Source organism: Lytechinus pictus, unplaced genomic scaffold (genome assembly GCF_037042905.1).
Source record: "Lytechinus pictus isolate F3 Inbred unplaced genomic scaffold, Lp3.0 scaffold_24, whole genome shotgun sequence".
NCBI lineage: Eukaryota > Metazoa > Echinodermata > Echinoidea > Temnopleuroida > Toxopneustidae > Lytechinus > Lytechinus pictus.
In genome coordinates, this window is record NW_026974144.1 from 967,653 (window position 1) to 981,254 (window position 13,602).

Consider the following 13,602-nt stretch of genomic DNA (forward strand, 5'->3'; position numbering starts at 1 on the left):
GAAAAAATGGAAGAATCATCAAGCTTTTACTTTTGAGACAAGATAAAATATACCAAACCACAGCTTTAATCTAATATGGATAAGCATACGTACACACGATCGCTGACTGTCCAAAATTCAGCAAATGAACACTTAGACTTAAATAGCGATTTAAACCATTAAGGCGAGATTTTGAACACAAATACATGATTACATAATTTTTGAAGAATTCCATGAGCTTTATTTTAAAAGAAAAATGAAATTTGGAGCACAAGTGGATTTCAAGTTATCGCTAATCAAAGTTTGCATTGGAAATGAAGAATTTATACAAACACTAATTATGAAGTTTTATTAAAAGCTTTGACATTGGCTAGAAATTACAGACGGGAAACCATTTGTTTGCTACTGAGAAGGATATCTCAAGGAAAATAGTTCTATATTCATATGAATTTACTTTTCCATTTTTCGACCGAAGATTTAACCTGAGATCATGAAAGAGAGAATATAACGCAACAAGTAATTGAAGAAATAACCCAAACTCTTTCACCAAATGAACACTTAGACTTAAATGGCGATTTAAACCATTAAGGCGAGATTTTGAAGACAAATACATGACTACATAATTTTTGAAGAAATCCATGAGCTTTATTTTAAAAGAAAAATTAAATTTGGAGCACAAGTGGATTTCAAGTTATCGCTAATCAAAGTTTGCATTGGAAATGAAGAATTCATACAAACACTAATTATGAAGTTTTATTAAAAACTTTGACATTGGCAAAAAATTACAGACGGGAAACCATTTGTTTTTTGAATAAAAACAAAAATATATATATGTTCATTTATCTCCCAAATAAGGTTACTGCATATGTGGTGAAAAAAATGGAAGAATCATCAAGCTTTTACTTTTGAGACAAGATAAAATATACCAAACCACAGCTTTAATCTAATATGGATAAGCATACGTACACACGATCGCTGACTGTCCAAAATTCAGCAAATGAACACTTAGACTTAAATAGCGATTTAAACCATTAAGGCGAGATTTTGAACACAGATACATGATAACATAATTTTTGAAGAATTCCATGAGCTTTATTTTAAAAGAAAAATGAAATTTGGAGCACAAGTGGATTTCAAGTTATCGCTAATCAAAGTTTGCATTGGAAATGAATAATTTATACAAACACTAATTATGAAGTTTTATTAAAAGCTTTGACATTGGCTAGAAATTACAGACGGGAAACCATTTGTTTGCTACTGAGAAGGATATCTCAAGGAAAATAGTTCTAAATTCATATGAATTTACTTTTCCATTTTTCGACCGAAGATTTAACCTGAGATCATGAAAGAGAGAATATAACGCAACAAGTAATTGAAGAAATAACCCAAACTCTTTCACCAAATGAACACTTAGACTTAAATGGCGATTTAAACCATTAAGGCGAGATTTTGAAGACAAATACATGAGTACATAAAATTTGAAGAAATCCATGAGCTTTATTTTAAAAGAAAAATGAAATTTGGAGCACAAGTGGATTTCAAGTTATCGCTAATCAAAGTTTGCATTGGAAATGAAGAATTCATACAAACACTAATTATGAAGTTTTATTAAAAGCTTTGACATTGGCAAAAAATTACAGACGGGAAACCATTTGTTTTTTGAATAAAAACAAAAATATATATATGTTCATTTATCTCCCAAATAAGGTTACTGCATATGTGGTGAAAAAATGGAAGAATCATCAAGCTTTTACTTTTGAGACAAGATAAAATATACCAAACCACAGCTTTAATCTAATATGGATAAGCATACGTACACACGATCGCTGACTGTCCAAAATTCAGCAAATGAACACTTAGACTTAAATAGCGATTTAAACCATTAAGGCGAGATTTTGAACACAAATACATGATTACATAATTTTTGAAGAATTCCATGAGCTTTATTTTAAAAGAAAAATGAAATTTGGAGCACAAGTGGATTTCAAGTTATCGCTAATCAAAGTTTGCATTGGAAATGAAGAATTTATACAAACACTAATTATGAAGTTTTATTAAAAGCTTTGACATTGGCTAGAAATTACAGACGGGAAACCATTTGTTTGCTACTGAGAAGGATATCTCAAGGAAAATAGTTCTATATTCATATGAATTTACTTTTCCATTTTTCGACCGAAGATTTAACCTGAGATCATGAAAGAGAGAATATAACGCAACAAGTAATTGAAGAAATAACCCAAACTCTTTCACCAAATGAACACTTAGACTTAAATGGCGATTTAAACCATTAAGGCGAGATTTTGAAGACAAATACATGACTACATAATTTTTGAAGAAATCCATGAGCTTTATTTTAAAAGAAAAATTAAATTTGGAGCACAAGTGGATTTCAAGTTATCGCTAATCAAAGTTTGCATTGGAAATGAAGAATTCATACAAACACTAATTATGAAGTTTTATTAAAAACTTTGACATTGGCAAAAAATTACAGACGGGAAACCATTTGTTTTTTGAATAAAAACAAAAATATATATATGTTCATTTATCTCCCAAATAAGGTTACTGCATATGTGGTGAAAAAAATGGAAGAATCATCAAGCTTTTACTTTTGAGACAAGATAAAATATACCAAACCACAGCTTTAATCTAATATGGATAAGCATACGTACACACGATCGCTGACTGTCCAAAATTCAGCAAATGAACACTTAGACTTAAATAGCGATTTAAACCATTAAGGCGAGATTTTGAACACAGATACATGATAACATAATTTTTGAAGAATTCCATGAGCTTTATTTTAAAAGAAAAATGAAATTTGGAGCACAAGTGGATTTCAAGTTATCGCTAATCAAAGTTTGCATTGGAAATGAATAATTTATACAAACACTAATTATGAAGTTTTATTAAAAGCTTTGACATTGGCTAGAAATTACAGACGGGAAACCATTTGTTTGCTACTGAGAAGGATATCTCAAGGAAAATAGTTCTATATTCATATGAATTTACTTGTCCATTTTTCGACCGAAGATTTAACCTGAGATCATGAAAGAGAGAATATAACGCAACAAGTAATTGAAGAAATAACCCAAACTCTTTCACCAAATGAACACTTAGACTTAAATGGCGATTTAAACCATTAAGGCGAGATTTTGAAGACAAATACATGAGTACATAATTTTTGAAGAAATCCATGAGCTTTATTTTAAAAGAAAAATGAAATTTGGAGCACAAGTGGATTTCAAGTTATCGCTAATCAAAGTTTGCATTGGAAATGAAGAATTCATACAAACACTAATTATGAAGTTTTATTAAAAGCTTTGACATTGGCAAAAAATTACAGACGGGAAACCATTTGTTTTTTGAATAAAAACAAAAATATATATATGTTCATTTATCTCCCAAATAAGGTTACTGCATATGTGGTGAAAAAATGGAAGAATCATCAAGCTTTTACTTTTGAGACAAGATAAAATATACCAAACCACAGCTTTAATCTAATATGGATAAGCATACGTACACACGATCGCTGACTGTCCAAAATTCAGCAAATGAACACTTAGACTTAAATAGCGATTTAAACCATTAAGGCGAGATTTTGAACACAAATACATGATTACATAATTTTTGAAGAATTCCATGAGCTTTATTTTAAAAGAAAAATGAAATTTGGAGCACAAGTGGATTTCAAGTTATCGCTAATCAAAGTTTGCATTGGAAATGAATAATTTATACAAACACTAATTATGAAGTTTTATTAAAAGCTTTGACATTGGCTAGAAATTACAGACGGGAAACCATTTGTTTGCTACTGAGAAGGATATCTCAAGGAAAATAGTTCTAAATTCATATGAATTTACTTTTCCATTTTTCGACCGAAGATTTAACCTGAGATCATGAAAGAGAGAATATAACGCAACAAGTAATTGAAGAAATAACCCAAACTCTTTCACCAAATGAACACTTAGACTTAAATGGCGATTTAAACCATTAAGGCGAGATTTTGAAGACAAATACATGACTACATAATTTTTGAAGAAATCCATGAGCTTTATTTTAAAAGAAAAATTAAATTTGGAGCACAAGTGGATTTCAAGTTATCGCTAATCAAAGTTTGCATTGGAAATGAAGAATTCATACAAACACTAATTATGAAGTTTTATTAAAAACTTTGACATTGGCAAAAAATTACAGACGGGAAACCATTTGTTTTTTGAATAAAAACAAAAATATATATATGTTCATTTATCTCCCAAATAAGGTTACTGCATATGTGGTGAAAAAAATGGAAGAATCATCAAGCTTTTACTTTTGAGACAAGATAAAATATACCAAACCACAGCTTTAATCTAATATGGATAAGCATACGTACACACGATCGCTGACTGTCCAAAATTCAGCAAATGAACACTTAGACTTAAATAGCGATTTAAACCATTAAGGCGAGATTTTGAACACAGATACATGATAACATAATTTTTGAAGAATTCCATGAGCTTTATTTTAAAAGAAAAATGAAATTTGGAGCACAAGTGGATTTCAAGTTATCGCTAATCAAAGTTTGCATTGGAAATGAAGAATTTATACAAACACTAATTATGAAGTTTTATTAAAAGCTTTGACATTGGCTAGAAATTACAGACGGGAAACCATTTGTTTGCTACTGAGAAGGATATCTCAAGGAAAATAGTTCTAAATTCATATGAATTTACTTTTCCATTTTTCGACCGAAGATTTAACCTGAGATCATGAAAGAGAGAATATAACGCAACAAGTAATTGAAGAAATAACCCAAACTCTTTCACCAAATGAACACTTAGACTTAAATGGCGATTTAAACCATTAAGGCGAGATTTTGAAGACAAATACATGAGTACATAAAATTTGAAGAAATCCATGAGCTTTATTTTAAAAGAAAAATGAAATTTGGAGCACAAGTGGATTTCAAGTTATCGCTAATCAAAGTTTGCATTGGAAATGAAGAATTCATACAAACACTAATTATGAAGTTTTATTAAAAGCTTTGACATTGGCAAAAAATTACAGACGGGAAACCATTTGTTTTTTGAATAAAAACAAAAATATATATATGTTCATTTATCTCCCAAATAAGGTTACTGCATATGTGGTGAAAAAATGGAAGAATCATCAAGCTTTTACTTTTGAGACAAGATAAAATATACCAAACCACAGCTTTAATCTAATATGGATAAGCATACGTACACACGATCGCTGACTGTCCAAAATTCAGCAAATGAACACTTAGACTTAAATAGCGATTTAAACCATTAAGGCGAGATTTTGAACACAAATACATGATTACATAATTTTTGAAGAATTCCATGAGCTTTATTTTAAAAGAAAAATGAAATTTGGAGCACAAGTGGATTTCAAGTTATCGCTAATCAAAGTTTGCATTGGAAATGAAGAATTTATACAAACACTAATTATGAAGTTTTATTAAAAGCTTTGACATTGGCTAGAAATTACAGACGGGAAACCATTTGTTTGCTACTGAGAAGGATATCTCAAGGAAAATAGTTCTATATTCATATGAATTTACTTTTCCATTTTTCGACCGAAGATTTAACCTGAGATCATGAAAGAGAGAATATAACGCAACAAGTAATTGAAGAAATAACCCAAACTCTTTCACCAAATGAACACTTAGACTTAAATGGCGATTTAAACCATTAAGGCGAGATTTTGAAGACAAATACATGACTACATAATTTTTGAAGAAATCCATGAGCTTTATTTTAAAAGAAAAATTAAATTTGGAGCACAAGTGGATTTCAAGTTATCGCTAATCAAAGTTTGCATTGGAAATGAAGAATTCATACAAACACTAATTATGAAGTTTTATTAAAAACTTTGACATTGGCAAAAAATTACAGACGGGAAACCATTTGTTTTTTGAATAAAAACAAAAATATATATATGTTCATTTATCTCCCAAATAAGGTTACTGCATATGTGGTGAAAAAAATGGAAGAATCATCAAGCTTTTACTTTTGAGACAAGATAAAATATACCAAACCACAGCTTTAATCTAATATGGATAAGCATACGTACACACGATCGCTGACTGTCCAAAATTCAGCAAATGAACACTTAGACTTAAATAGCGATTTAAACCATTAAGGCGAGATTTTGAACACAGATACATGATAACATAATTTTTGAAGAATTCCATGAGCTTTATTTTAAAAGAAAAATGAAATTTGGAGCACAAGTGGATTTCAAGTTATCGCTAATCAAAGTTTGCATTGGAAATGAATAATTTATACAAACACTAATTATGAAGTTTTATTAAAAGCTTTGACATTGGCTAGAAATTACAGACGGGAAACCATTTGTTTGCTACTGAGAAGGATATCTCAAGGAAAATAGTTCTATATTCATATGAATTTACTTGTCCATTTTTCGACCGAAGATTTAACCTGAGATCATGAAAGAGAGAATATAACGCAACAAGTAATTGAAGAAATAACCCAAACTCTTTCACCAAATGAACACTTAGACTTAAATGGCGATTTAAACCATTAAGGCGAGATTTTGAAGACAAATACATGAGTACATAATTTTTGAAGAAATCCATGAGCTTTATTTTAAAAGAAAAATGAAATTTGGAGCACAAGTGGATTTCAAGTTATCGCTAATCAAAGTTTGCATTGGAAATGAAGAATTCATACAAACACTAATTATGAAGTTTTATTAAAAGCTTTGACATTGGCAAAAAATTACAGACGGGAAACCATTTGTTTTTTGAATAAAAACAAAAATATATATATGTTCATTTATCTCCCAAATAAGGTTACTGCATATGTGGTGAAAAAATGGAAGAATCATCAAGCTTTTACTTTTGAGACAAGATAAAATATACCAAACCACAGCTTTAATCTAATATGGATAAGCATACGTACACACGATCGCTGACTGTCCAAAATTCAGCAAATGAACACTTAGACTTAAATAGCGATTTAAACCATTAAGGCGAGATTTTGAACACAAATACATGATTACATAATTTTTGAAGAATTCCATGAGCTTTATTTTAAAAGAAAAATGAAATTTGGAGCACAAGTGGATTTCAAGTTATCGCTAATCAAAGTTTGCATTGGAAATGAATAATTTATACAAACACTAATTATGATGTTTTATTAAAAGCTTTGACATTGGCTAGAAATTACAGACGGGAAACCATTTGTTTGCTACTGAGAAGGATATCTCAAGGAAAATAGTTCTAAATTCATATGAATTTACTTTTCCATTTTTCGACCGAAGATTTAACCTGAGATCATGAAAGAGAGAATATAACGCAACAAGTAATTGAAGAAATAACCCAAACTCTTTCACCAAATGAACACTTAGACTTAAATGGCGATTTAAACCATTAAGGCGAGATTTTGAAGACAAATACATGACTACATAATTTTTGAAGAAATCCATGAGCTTTATTTTAAAAGAAAAATTAAATTTGGAGCACAAGTGGATTTCAAGTTATCGCTAATCAAAGTTTGCATTGGAAATGAAGAATTCATACAAACACTAATTATGAAGTTTTATTAAAAACTTTGACATTGGCAAAAAATTACAGACGGGAAACCATTTGTTTTTTGAATAAAAACAAAAATATATATATGTTCATTTATCTCCCAAATAAGGTTACTGCATATGTGGTGAAAAAAATGGAAGAATCATCAAGCTTTTACTTTTGAGACAAGATAAAATATACCAAACCACAGCTTTAATCTAATATGGATAAGCATACGTACACACGATCGCTGACTGTCCAAAATTCAGCAAATGAACACTTAGACTTAAATAGCGATTTAAACCATTAAGGCGAGATTTTGAACACAGATACATGATAACATAATTTTTGAAGAATTCCATGAGCTTTATTTTAAAAGAAAAATGAAATTTGGAGCACAAGTGGATTTCAAGTTATCGCTAATCAAAGTTTGCATTGGAAATGAAGAATTTATACAAACACTAATTATGAAGTTTTATTAAAAGCTTTGACATTGGCTAGAAATTACAGACGGGAAACCATTTGTTTGCTACTGAGAAGGATATCTCAAGGAAAATAGTTCTAAATTCATATGAATTTACTTTTCCATTTTTCGACCGAAGATTTAACCTGAGATCATGAAAGAGAGAATATAACGCAACAAGTAATTGAAGAAATAACCCAAACTCTTTCACCAAATGAACACTTAGACTTAAATGGCGATTTAAACCATTAAGGCGAGATTTTGAAGACAAATACATGAGTACATAAAATTTGAAGAAATCCATGAGCTTTATTTTAAAAGAAAAATGAAATTTGGAGCACAAGTGGATTTCAAGTTATCGCTAATCAAAGTTTGCATTGGAAATGAAGAATTCATACAAACACTAATTATGAAGTTTTATTAAAAGCTTTGACATTGGCAAAAAATTACAGACGGGAAACCATTTGTTTTTTGAATAAAAACAAAAATATATATATGTTCATTTATCTCCCAAATAAGGTTACTGCATATGTGGTGAAAAAATGGAAGAATCATCAAGCTTTTACTTTTGAGACAAGATAAAATATACCAAACCACAGCTTTAATCTAATATGGATAAGCATACGTACACACGATCGCTGACTGTCCAAAATTCAGCAAATGAACACTTAGACTTAAATAGCGATTTAAACCATTAAGGCGAGATTTTGAACACAAATACATGATTACATAATTTTTGAAGAATTCCATGAGCTTTATTTTAAAAGAAAAATGAAATTTGGAGCACAAGTGGATTTCAAGTTATCGCTAATCAAAGTTTGCATTGGAAATGAAGAATTTATACAAACACTAATTATGAAGTTTTATTAAAAGCTTTGACATTGGCTAGAAATTACAGACGGGAAACCATTTGTTTGCTACTGAGAAGGATATCTCAAGGAAAATAGTTCTATATTCATATGAATTTACTTTTCCATTTTTCGACCGAAGATTTAACCTGAGATCATGAAAGAGAGAATATAACGCAACAAGTAATTGAAGAAATAACCCAAACTCTTTCACCAAATGAACACTTAGACTTAAATGGCGATTTAAACCATTAAGGCGAGATTTTGAAGACAAATACATGACTACATAATTTTTGAAGAAATCCATGAGCTTTATTTTAAAAGAAAAATTAAATTTGGAGCACAAGTGGATTTCAAGTTATCGCTAATCAAAGTTTGCATTGGAAATGAAGAATTCATACAAACACTAATTATGAAGTTTTATTAAAAACTTTGACATTGGCAAAAAATTACAGACGGGAAACCATTTGTTTTTTGAATAAAAACAAAAATATATATATGTTCATTTATCTCCCAAATAAGGTTACTGCATATGTGGTGAAAAAAATGGAAGAATCATCAAGCTTTTACTTTTGAGACAAGATAAAATATACCAAACCACAGCTTTAATCTAATATGGATAAGCATACGTACACACGATCGCTGACTGTCCAAAATTCAGCAAATGAACACTTAGACTTAAATAGCGATTTAAACCATTAAGGCGAGATTTTGAACACAGATACATGATAACATAATTTTTGAAGAATTCCATGAGCTTTATTTTAAAAGAAAAATGAAATTTGGAGCACAAGTGGATTTCAAGTTATCGCTAATCAAAGTTTGCATTGGAAATGAATAATTTATACAAACACTAATTATGAAGTTTTATTAAAAGCTTTGACATTGGCTAGAAATTACAGACGGGAAACCATTTGTTTGCTACTGAGAAGGATATCTCAAGGAAAATAGTTCTATATTCATATGAATTTACTTTTCCATTTTTCGACCGAAGATTTAACCTGAGATCATGAAAGAGAGAATATAACGCAACAAGTAATTGAAGAAATAACCCAAACTCTTTCACCAAATGAACACTTAGACTTAAATGGCGATTTAAACCATTAAGGCGAGATTTTGAAGACAAATACATGAGTACATAATTTTTGAAGAAATCCATGAGCTTTATTTTAAAAGAAAAATGAAATTTGGAGCACAAGTGGATTTCAAGTTATCGCTAATCAAAGTTTGCATTGGAAATGAAGAATTCATACAAACACTAATTATGAAGTTTTATTAAAAGCTTTGACATTGGCAAAAAATTACAGACGGGAAACCATTTGTTTTTTGAATAAAAACAAAAATATATATATGTTCATTTATCTCCCAAATAAGGTTACTGCATATGTGGTGAAAAAATGGAAGAATCATCAAGCTTTTACTTTTGAGACAAGATAAAATATACCAAACCACAGCTTTAATCTAATATGGATAAGCATACGTACACACGATCGCTGACTGTCCAAAATTCAGCAAATGAACACTTAGACTTAAATAGCGATTTAAACCATTAAGGCGAGATTTTGAACACAAATACATGATTACATAATTTTTGAAGAATTCCATGAGCTTTATTTTAAAAGAAAAATGAAATTTGGAGCACAAGTGGATTTCAAGTTATCGCTAATCAAAGTTTGCATTGGAAATGAATAATTTATACAAACACTAATTATGAAGTTTTATTAAAAGCTTTGACATTGGCTAGAAATTACAGACGGGAAACCATTTGTTTGCTACTGAGAAGGATATCTCAAGGAAAATAGTTCTAAATTCATATGAATTTACTTTTCCATTTTTCGACCGAAGATTTAACCTGAGATCATGAAAGAGAGAATATAACGCAACAAGTAATTGAAGAAATAACCCAAACTCTTTCACCAAATGAACACTTAGACTTAAATGGCGATTTAAACCATTAAGGCGAGATTTTGAAGACAAATACATGACTACATAATTTTTGAAGAAATCCATGAGCTTTATTTTAAAAGAAAAATTAAATTTGGAGCACAAGTGGATTTCAAGTTATCGCTAATCAAAGTTTGCATTGGAAATGAAGAATTCATACAAACACTAATTATGAAGTTTTATTAAAAACTTTGACATTGGCAAAAAATTACAGACGGGAAACCATTTGTTTTTTGAATAAAAACAAAAATATATATATGTTCATTTATCTCCCAAATAAGGTTACTGCATATGTGGTGAAAAAAATGGAAGAATCATCAAGCTTTTACTTTTGAGACAAGATAAAATATACCAAACCACAGCTTTAATCTAATATGGATAAGCATACGTACACACGATCGCTGACTGTCCAAAATTCAGCAAATGAACACTTAGACTTAAATAGCGATTTAAACCATTAAGGCGAGATTTTGAACACAGATACATGATAACATAATTTTTGAAGAATTCCATGAGCTTTATTTTAAAAGAAAAATGAAATTTGGAGCACAAGTGGATTTCAAGTTATCGCTAATCAAAGTTTGCATTGGAAATGAAGAATTCATACAAACACTAATTATGAAGTTTTATTAAAAACTTTGACATTGGCAAAAAATTACAGACGGGAAACCATTTGTTTTTTGAATAAAAACAAAAATATATATATGTTCATTTATCTCCCAAATAAGGTTACTGCATATGTGGTGAAAAAAATGGAAGAATCATCAAGCTTTTACTTTTGAGACAAGATAAAATATACCAAACCACAGCTTTAATCTAATATGGATAAGCATACGTACACACGATCGCTGACTGTCCAAAATTCAGCAAATGAACACTTAGACTTAAATAGCGATTTAAACCATTAAGGCGAGATTTTGAACACAGATACATGATAACATAATTTTTGAAGAATTCCATGAGCTTTATTTTAAAAGAAAAATGAAATTTGGAGCACAAGTGGATTTCAAGTTATCGCTAATCAAAGTTTGCATTGGAAATGAAGAATTTATACAAACACTAATTATGAAGTTTTATTAAAAGCTTTGACATTGGCTAGAAATTACAGACGGGAAACCATTTGTTTGCTACTGAGAAGGATATCTCAAGGAAAATAGTTCTATATTCATATGAATTTACTTTTCCATTTTTCGACCGAAGATTTAACCTGAGATCATGAAAGAGAGAATATAACGCAACAAGTAATTGAAGAAATAACCCAAACTCTTTCACCAAATGAACACTTAGACTTAAATGGCGATTTAAACCATTAAGGCGAGATTTTGAAGACAAATACATGAGTACATAATTTTTGAAGAAATCCATGAGCTTTATTTTAAAAGAAAAATGAAATTTGGAGCACAAGTGGATTTCAAGTTATCGCTAATCAAAGTTTGCATTGGAAATGAAGAATTCATACAAACACTAATTATGAAGTTTTATTAAAAGCTTTGACATTGGCAAAAAATTACAGACGGGAAACCATTTGTTTTTTGAATAAAAACAAAAATATATATATGTTCATTTATCTCCCAAATAAGGTTACTGCATATGTGGTGAAAAAATGGAAGAATCATCAAGCTTTTACTTTTGAGACAAGATAAAATATACCAAACCACAGCTTTAATCTAATATGGATAAGCATACGTACACACGATCGCTGACTGTCCAAAATTCAGCAAATGAACACTTAGACTTAAATAGCGATTTAAACCATTAAGGCGAGATTTTGAACACAAATACATGATTACATAATTTTTGAAGAATTCCATGAGCTTTATTTTAAAAGAAAAATGAAATTTGGAGCACAAGTGGATTTCAAGTTATCGCTAATCAAAGTTTGCATTGGAAATGAAGAATTTATACAAACACTAATTATGAAGTTTTATTAAAAGCTTTGACATTGGCTAGAAATTACAGACGGGAAACCATTTGTTTGCTACTGAGAAGGATATCTCAAGGAAAATAGTTCTATATTCATATGAATTTACTTTTCCATTTTTCGACCGAAGATTTAACCTGAGATCATGAAAGAGAGAATATAACGCAACAAGTAATTGAAGAAATAACCCAAACTCTTTCACCAAATGAACACTTAGACTTAAATGGCGATTTAAACCATTAAGGCGAGATTTTGAAGACAAATACATGACTACATAATTTTTGAAGAAATCCATGAGCTTTATTTTAAAAGAAAAATTAAATTTGGAGCACAAGTGGATTTCAAGTTATCGCTAATCAAAGTTTGCATTGGAAATGAAGAATTCATACAAACACTAATTATGAAGTTTTATTAAAAACTTTGACATTGGCAAAAAATTACAGACGGGAAACCATTTGTTTTTTTAATAAAAACAAAAATATATATATGTTCATTTATCTCCCAAATAAGGTTACTGCATATGTGGTGAAAAAAATGGAAGAATCATCAAGCTTTTACTTTTGAGACAAGATAAAATATACCAAACCACAGCTTTAATCTAATATGGATAAGCATACGTACACACGATCGCTGACTGTCCAAAATTCAGCAAATGAACACTTAGACTTAAATAGCGATTTAAACCATTAAGGCGAGATTTTGAACACAGATACATGATAACATAATTTTTGAAGAATTCCATGAGCTTTATTTTAAAAGAAAAATGAAATTTGGAGCACAAGTGGATTTCAAGTTATCGCTAATCAAAGTTTGCATTGGAAATGAAGAATTCATACAAACACTAATTATGAAGTTTTATTAAAAACTTTGACATTGGCAAAAAATTACAGACGGGAAACCATTTGTTTTT